This window comes from Neltuma alba, unplaced genomic scaffold (genome assembly GCF_004799145.2).
Source record: "Neltuma alba isolate B1F8T4 unplaced genomic scaffold, ASM479914v2 tig00007217_pilon, whole genome shotgun sequence".
Classification (NCBI taxonomy): domain Eukaryota; kingdom Viridiplantae; phylum Streptophyta; class Magnoliopsida; order Fabales; family Fabaceae; genus Neltuma; species Neltuma alba.
In genome coordinates, this window is record NW_021634714.1 from 33,306 (window position 1) to 40,018 (window position 6,713).

The window sequence follows — 6,713 nt, forward strand, 5'->3', positions numbered from 1 at the left end:
ATGTCTCTTATAATAAGGAACGGAGGGAGTACAACATAACACTTCACCCTTTTATTGAGAATCACAGCTCCGAAACGTCACAGTGAAGAACAAGAGATGGTCTTCACAAGAAGTGCCCTTGCCAGGCTTCACACATTAACACGTTCATCAAGACCTTGGCACTGCAAGTAGAGGGAGACCCTTGTCAACGTGAAGTGTTAACATGACACGGTAAGTCACTTTCCTTGTTTCATCTTCTAGTTTGAATCTGAAGAACCTAAGAAGAGCCATTGAAACTATCTTCATCTGTCTGTAAGCAAATTCCTTCCCTAAGCACATTCGAGGTCCAGCCTGCAAATGATCATGGCATAAGGAAAGTATTATCAGTACCAGAACGAGTGAAAAATTGTCAGCAATGAAGAAAATGGGAGAAGGAAAAATGATACAAACATGGAAAGAAATGAACTTGAACGGAGATTCAGGTTTAAAAACTCCATCTTTGAGCCATCGTTCGGGGCGAAATTCCTCAGCATCCTCACCCCAAATGTCGGTCATGCGACCCATAGCATGGGACATGTAGTACACTGCACCGCCCTATTTCACAGCGTAGCCATCAGGGAGGACGTCATCTGCTTCTGCTGTCCTCCCATCCTTGAGTTACAAATCAAACATAGATAAGTAATTACAGCAAAATGCACATCATACAAATTACAAAGCAAGTTTGTAACACAATGCTGCTTAAACCATGTATGATCACAAGTCAGGTAGAGGGTTTTATTTTGTATAGAAATAGGAATGTGTTGGGCTTCATTATGGCAGTAAGAGGTTGTCAGTTCAATCTCATTTGTGATCTGAGGTCATTTCTGAAAAAACAAAAAAATTATAAGTTGAGAAAACTCAGGCCCATAGCCAAGCTCATTGTCAGCTTTCATCATGGCCTGTAAGAATTGCTGCGCGTGAAACAAAAGTCAGGTAATGGCAATTTGCTTTACAGCTTAAGGAGATGTGCCAAAAATTGCTCATTCCATAAGCACATATTTGAACAGGTTATATCCAAAATGGGCTGTCTCAGCAAATTCAGTTTCCCTCTGCCAGAATCAAATCAATTAGTGCATCTGACATAGCTAACAAATACAAATCACAAACTGTTTGATAAAACACTATATAAAACAAGAACAACGGAGGTTAATTGATACAGTCTAGAACATAAAACGCGAAACAGTTCTAAAAATGAAACCGCAGGATACATGCTTTAGCAATAAGGGTGGACACTGTCATATAACTTACAACTGGAACTGCAGGGTACAACCTCAAGGTCTCTGACAGAGCCGCATGAAGATAATGCATTTTCTCAAGGATGTCTTCTGTTATATTGCCCGCAAACTCATGTATGTCGGGCTTACCTTCCTGCGTGCCAGTGACTTCTATCACCTCTTGTGCAACCTTCTCTTGGATGAGAGGGTGCTTGCAGAGCAAATAGAAGAACCACGATAGTGTTGCCGGTAGTATCTCTGCCCGCAATCATGAAGTTCAGAATTATATCCCTCAGATACTGATCGTCCATTGTGGGGTCCTTCTTGCTTGCCATCAGAAACCTAGACAGTATGTCCTCTTTATCAATCTGAAAACCTCCCCAAAAAGTTGCAAATGTCGCCATCAGTTCAAAGAATTCTCAATAGCACCGCTCAAGAAATTGTATACATGAAGACCAGCAGTAGTTTCATACTTTTTTGGAAAAGAAAAAACTGCATATTTTGTCAAGAAGGCTTTTTCTTATCAATGACCTTTGACCAAAACATCAGATTGGTTTAAAGAAGATACTTTGTTATGAGGGAAGCACAAAAGTAAAAAGAGATTTCCATAAAATTAGAAACTAATTTTCTTCCAGAGGCAAAAGCACCTTAAATCAAAACAGAAATGAGTCATCTTAGCAATTTAACGGAAACAAATAGTTTTTTAATACTAATGAAATTGGTGAATGATTTTATTAAAAACAGAAATGCTTTCTTGACAGAGAGCATTTTGATAATCAGATTTATGGAAAGGAAAAATGACAAGGAAATTCCAAACAAACTGAAGCACAACCATAACACATAGTAGATGATAATGACTCTGTGATCAACTCACTTGATCTTGCTGATTACCCAAGAGTTCTTTTTTTATCCTAATCACTCGATGCACGAAATCATCAATTACTTTCACATTTTTCTTGAGGGTAGCTTCACAGCCAATGTTGAGAAACCTCTTGAGCTTCCAAAAGGGATCCACATAGCGCTAGGAAATTGTAGCATTTGCCTCATCAAAAGCCTTCATGAATTCAATCCCCTCTTTGCTTGATCCCTCTAAGCAATTCAGTTCCGCTCCAAACCCGACTTTGAATATAGAATCCAACGTGTATCTCAATAGTACATCCTATAAAGGGAACAAAACTTTATACTCCTCCGGTCCTTAATATAGGACCCAATTCTTAAGTTGGTTTTGGTCCTAAATATAAGACCCATTTCTTATATTTTTCAATTTTCTCTAAATTACCCTTATGGATACTCCCCAAACCATAATCAAGTAGAAGAGGGAGAGAGGGTATTAAGAAAAATGATTATGGTGTTTTAGAAAAAATGTGTCACTTTTCGTGTAATTAAATAACTTACCTAATTTTCTTAATCTAATCAAATTAGTTAAATTGGTCTTATATTAAGGATCGGAGGAGTATATGTCTTGCTATGAATTCTAAGATGACATAAAGTGATATCTGCAATTAGAAGGGAAAAAACCCAGCATGGAAGCAAAACCATTTTATAGTATAACCTTTCAAGGACTTCAAAGGATCCACACTAAAGTTTCCACTCAAACTAGGAAACAGAAATCAGTTGCCATTTCTCCCAAGGAGAACCACATAAAATTTCCTAGAAAATAATCGAACACTTACGTGCATATCAAAAGCCACACTCTCCTTGGAGAATCATGAAATAAACCCGACCAATTTGGCGGCGTTGGTTCTGAAAGTAGAGCAGCTGAAATCGCTAAGAACCCTTGTGGAGAACTCATAGCTCGCGAGCTTCCTCTGCTGCTTCCACGTTTCCCCATTGACAGCGAAAATCCCCCGCCCAAGAAGATCAACCATAAGCTCCTCATCATGCTTGCCCTTGCTATACTTACTGAACTGGCTTTTCAGAATGTGCTCGGTGTTTACCGTGTCGGTGGTAAAAAGGTCGCTCGTTCCCAGACCCAGAAGCCGAAAAGTGCGTACAGTTTTGGCGACTTCCACATAGTAATCGAAGATGGTATTGTAGTTGAGGAGCTGGTGGAAGATGGTGCCTTTGACGGGGGCGTATTTTGGGTCTCCGACGGACTGGCCGGTGTAGAGGGAGACGAGGAGAAGAGAGAAGATGAAGAAGAGACCCAGAAACGAGACGAGGGTGAAGGTTAAAATGGCGAAGAGGATTTCCATTTCAGGTGATGATTTTGTTATACGGAGACGTTGGTTTGTTTGCCAGGGACCAGAGCACAAGCTCACGCTACTCAGCTACTGCGGTGGCGTACTGCTCCCGGTTCACGTCAAATTGACGTCCTCAGGCTGGTGAATGCATGCTGCTACCTGCTGTATTTAAAATTGCCAGATACGAAAACCGGATTGGCAATTGAACCGGTCAAAACAATGGATCAAGGGTCAATGGATCAGATTGGAGTCAAATCACGAGTCAAACCGATGAGAAATAAAAAAATAAAAAATAATTTAAATGTTCACTAAGAATTAGATATCAATTTAATATCTTGAATTACTAGTAAAATAATTACATTCTTATAATTTCTTATAATATCATACTACTAAAATCACTAAATATTCATCCCAACAAAATATCAAAATGGATATATGATAATAAAATATTTCTTCTTATAATTACTCAATCACTAAGTCTTAATTATCAACAGCTTTTTAAAAAAAATCATCAAAATATTTTTTTTTTTTTAAAAAGGGAGACCGGGTTGATCCACCAAACCAGGCGGGTCACCCCGGTTCAAGCCGGGTCATACCGAGTCACACAGTAACCTGGTTCACAGCTTAATCGGACCGGTTTCCTGGCCGGTTCACCGGTTTCCGGTCTGAACCGGCCGGTCCGGTCCGGTTTTCAATACAATGTAAAATACACAAGGGGTGTTAAATTAGAAACTTGGTTTTAAAAATATTTTTTCTGAATACAAAATAAATATGTTAAAAAATCTCAATTTATAAAAATGTGTTTTTTAAAAATATTTTTAATAATAACCAAATACCCCCTAACAAAAAACCCAATTTGCTTGAATAATTCGAAGAAAGCAAGGAAGTTAGTTTATCCCAAAAAAAAAGCAAAGAAGTTGGTAAATTATTTCACTTCGTAACTTTACTTTACTTATAAATTGATATAATCTAATAACTAAGATAAGTATTTTAAAGATATTATAACATGTATTATAATTAAATAATTTATTAATTTTTTAAACTCTTTAAATTAGTCAATTGGGTTTTATATTAAGAACCAAAAGTAGTATTAAAGTATTAGATACATATAACAAATACTACTTCTAATCCTTATTATAAAAACAAGTTAAGTATTTTAAATAAATTAAAAAAATTATTTAAGTTTATTATTTGTAATATATATACGTTATATTTTTCAAAATATTTTTACTCATTTTTTTTTAAAGAAAAAAATCCTCAGTCGAACACAGATATCCTCGAGACACTGTTGATGTCACAAGGAACGGGTTGCCGCATGGGTATGCGAGCAACTGGCATATCAACTCCAAAACTGGTTTGGACTTGGGAGACCATTGGCCCGGGGCACAAAAGTAAGGAAGACGTGGACCCCATGATTGGTGCGTGGTTGAATTGGACGTTAATGTTACTTTTTCTTTTTATTCTTGTCATTATTTTTATTTTATTTTTTTCACAGGCTAACACCAACATTCCAACTAACTGTTAAATTTAAAATTGAATAGTTGGTGGACTCGATCAGATGTGCTGACCACTTAGCCATGACCTAAGACTGCTCCTCATATAGACAAAAATTATCTCCTATTTTTATAAATTATAGTTAAAAAGTTATTTATAAATAATTCTAACTATAAATAATTCTAAATAGGACCTATGGATGATGACTTGCCTTGTAACTCAAAAAAAAAAAAAAGTTGGCCCAAAAAATTGCTTTAATTGCAGTATCTTTTAAAAAATTTTGACTCCGGGATAGTAGAGTTGGAAGAGTGGGTACTGGTTTTTGTTGAGGCCACGGTCAAATTATGCACAAGAACCCTAAAATTTATGAGATTATAAATAAACATCAAGCTAAAAAAATGTGAATGGACAGTCTGATGCAGTTAAATGCTGTAGGAAATAGAATAATATGGAGAATAATTCTCTTGTATTTCATTGATCAGAATATACACATATATATACAAGTGAGAGGAGCCTCTGCATTAATGGCTCATTATGATAATATCATATCCTATCAAATCCTAATCATAATTACATAATATTTACATATCAAATCATATCATATCTCTACACTTCCCCTCAAGTTGGAGCATAAATGTTAAGCATGCCCAACTTGTCACACAGATAGTCAACACGAGTCCCATTTAGAGCTTTAGTTAGAAGGTCGCCTAATTGATCACTAGAACGCACATATCCAGTGGAGATGAAGTTCTCCTTAAGCTTGTCTCTGATAAAATGACAATCAATCTCAATATGTTTGGTACATTCATGGAACACAGAATTGGAGGCTATATGTAGGGCAGCCTTATTGTCACACCACAACTTTGCTGGCAAAGTGGTTTTGAGGCCAACTTCCTTTAATAGCTATATATCCAGATTATCTCACATACAGACTGTGCCATAGCTCGGTATTCTGCCTCTGCGCTCGATCTGGACACCACATTTTGTTTCTTGCTTTTCCAGGACACCAGATTCCCGCCCACAAAGACACAGTATCCTGTAGTAGACCGTCTCGTGGCCTTTGATCCACCATGATCCGCATCACAGAAGCACTCAATGTCTGTATGGCCATGATTTTTGTATAATATCCCACGACCTGGACATCCCTTCAAATAATGTAACACGTGCTCCAAGGCTTCCCACTGTCTGACAGTCGGGGATGCCATGAACTGGCTTAGTACACTGACTGGATAAGTAATATCCGGACGAGTTACAGTGAGATAGTTTAACTTGCCAATCATTCTCCTGTACCTCTCAGGATTCTCAAATGGTTTGCTCTTCTGAGCCTCAAGCATCCGTTTCTCATCATCAAGAGAATCATCGAGTGGTATGCTCCCATCAGCGTCAAGGAGTGGGTTGTGAACCATAGGAAACTTAGTCGGTGATGCTCCCAACTTTCCAGTTTCCTTCAGGAGGTCAAGAACATATTTGCGCTGTGTCAGTAATATACCCTTCTTGCTTCTCATAACTTCAATACCTAGAAAGTATGTCAGAGAGCCCAGATCCTTCGTCTGAAAGTGGGAATTAAGAAAGGACTTGAGGGACGAGATGCCCGAACCATTACTGCCTGTGATCACAATGTCATCTACATATACCACCAAGAGAATCATGCCAGCCGCTGTTCTTTGATAAAATACAGAATGATCGCACTTGCTTTGGCTCATGCCAAATTTCTGTACGACAGTACTGAACCGGTCAAACCATGCACGAGGGCTTTGCTTCAAACCATACAAGGACCTCTTAAGGCGACATACTTTCCCATGCT

At 37.9% G+C, this 6,713-nt stretch overlaps 1 pseudogene; it reads right to left on the bottom strand.

Moving 5' to 3' along the window:
• Positions 1-35: 35 nt before the first annotated feature.
• On the bottom strand, positions 36-3,508 carry LOC114752075 (cytochrome P450 704C1-like; annotated as a pseudogene).
• Positions 3,509-6,713: the final 3,205 nt, after the last annotated feature.